This window comes from Chaetodon trifascialis, chromosome 8 (assembly GCF_039877785.1).
Source record: "Chaetodon trifascialis isolate fChaTrf1 chromosome 8, fChaTrf1.hap1, whole genome shotgun sequence".
In the NCBI taxonomy this organism is placed as follows: domain Eukaryota; kingdom Metazoa; phylum Chordata; class Actinopteri; order Chaetodontiformes; family Chaetodontidae; genus Chaetodon; species Chaetodon trifascialis.
The window spans coordinates 15,690,001-15,692,565 of NC_092063.1; positions in this window are offsets into that span (position 1 = coordinate 15,690,001).

Here is a 2,565-nt window from a genome sequence, read left to right on the forward strand (position 1 = left end):
CAGTAGTTGGTCACTTTATTACGGCATGCTGTAGGAATATTGGTTGGAGTTGGAATGTCTTGACTTGTGTATATCTTTTACAAAAAGATGTGGTCTGCTTTCTTTAGCTTATCTTTGTACATTTTGTTTGTCCATTTGGCTACTGTAGGCATCATATTTCAGTCAGACAGTGCGCACGCACACACACCTCTGTGAGAACAATACCTTTAAAAAAATCCTCACAGTTCATTGTGAGTGACCCAAACATCTCGTAGTGATTTATGGCCGACAGGGTCAGCTCCAGAGGAGGCTGTGAGGGGTCACACAGTCAGTTGGACGGCCAAAATAGACACCTCTCTTTCACTCCCCTACTGAGTCGATTCGTCTCCCTCAACTCAGAGCTGCCACTGTAAAACAAGTGTTGATCACGCAGCCGAGATCTCCTGGGTCAGTTTTTCTGTAGCTCACTGTGGTGCCTATACTGGGTCTAGCATCAGTGTGGTATAATATTAGCACCCAGTGGAATACTGAACAGTTTTGTATGTCACATGGGTGTCACGGCTATAATGACTACATTCCTGCTACGCCTGTCTCCACCTTTGCGAAGTAGGTCAGTACGTGTATGCTGTAGCTTCTTCACCAGCACCTTTATAGTGTTGCTGTGTCGAGCTGGGGATGGATTTGCTTGTTTGGAGCCAGAAATTTACTTGAATGCAACAGCTTGGAGCCAGAATGGAGGTGAGGTGGGACGAGCAGGTGGTGATCATCACCACAGCTGAGTGTTGAAGGGTTCGGACACCTGTCAGTCAAGGTAAATAGACCCCCAAAATATGCCCCTCTTACAGCATTGTGCAACAATTATTTAAAAATTGCAATTCCTCCAGACAGTGATGCTTTATGGAGCCGGCATCTAGTGGTTATTATTGTTACGGCATCTCTTCTGCACATTGGATTGACTTTGGTAGGACCGGCTGTGGTGGTTGCTGCTTTGCGTGAAAACCAATATGGATACAGCTAAGTGCACTTCTGCTGCAGGGAAACCATGGGGTTTGTTCGCCAGTTTTTTTTTCCTTGTCGAGTGACCAGTAATTATAGATCAAGACACACAGTCAGGAATGAAAAGCTTGTGGTTAGAATTTTTCAGATCGAGTTACAGCCAAATTCCTTTCAAATCTTTTTGTTTCTATTGTTCTTTTCTACAGATGGTTTGACAGTGTCTGCACGATTTGAACTGTCAGCTTTACTATATTGCTATATATTGTCATACAAGGCAGTAATTCCGTATCTAACAACGCTTTCCAGTAGAACCCCAGCAAGAGCTTTGTCCAATAGTGTATGTGCTAAATCTGGCCAGAAAATAGACGTGTGGCACGAGAAATGAACAAGACACCATGAACCAGATAAGTTACAACCTGCCAAATTCAGGCCACTGCTGTTGTACACCAGCTAAGGTATTCAGTCAGACTTTATTTGAGAAGAAAGCATCTTCATCCAGAATCTACAGGTATTGGTCCTGATTAGAAAAAAATCTTGAAGCCTTTTCAGAGGAAATTGATTAATATTTTTTTCCTGATATTCTACATATGTATGTATATAGCTTAGAATAAAAGAGGAGGTTTAGTTTTTGATAACAGCATCACCTACTGTATCTAAACTTGATGCAGTAGTTTTCTGCCTGCTTGAGCGGGATTCAAAGTCTTGAAATATGCCGTTTTGTTTACCACCAGGAACACGACTGTAGCTCAAGGACTTCATAAAAAAGTTTAAGAAACACTGAAGCACCCAACTGCTCATAAAACTGTCAATTATATGAACTTCCTGTGCAGCCTTACTCTGACCTTTGCTTGGTCACTGTAGGAAATGCATCCCGAGCTATGCTAACTGCCTCACAGAATGGTAATGAGGTGCTAGCTGCCTAAGCCTTTGAGGTTGGAACGATGCATGCTCGAAGTGCTGAGGATGCTGAAGGCAAAAATAGAAGGCCGAGGCTCGAGGTGCGTTTGTTTCCATCACTGGCTGGGATTAGCAGCTTCTAAACACTCTGTTCCATTAAGGCTATTGTAACAAAGTACACCATCTCATGATCACACACACACACACCTTTTTAAATCTGCTCTGACACAGTCTAACACTGACACGGCTGCTTCCAAATACAGTGTTACATTCAGAGCCGCACGCTTGTTTTATTGGCTGTTTTTATATGTCTGGAGCTGTTAATGCTGCACAGACATTGTCACTGAGGATAAATAGAAAGATGACAGGGTAAACTGCAGATGTTAAACCAAATACTATACTTTTTACACTATGGTATGTCAGGTGTCAGACAATTAGCCTTGAACATCCAGGTTACAAGTTGCAAGTTTAGTTTAAACACTACAAGTTAAGTTTAAGTTAGTCTGCTAAATTAATAAATAAATGCAAAAGATTTGAAACTCCAGTTTAATGCATTTGTCCAATCAGGCATATGAAACTTATGTTATTTTGTTAATCAACTACATTTCTTCGTAGATGGTTGGACTAATTGTTTAGCTCTAGTCCAGACCACATTGACAGAAGCTAAATTGAGGCTTTGCTTTGCAGTGCAGT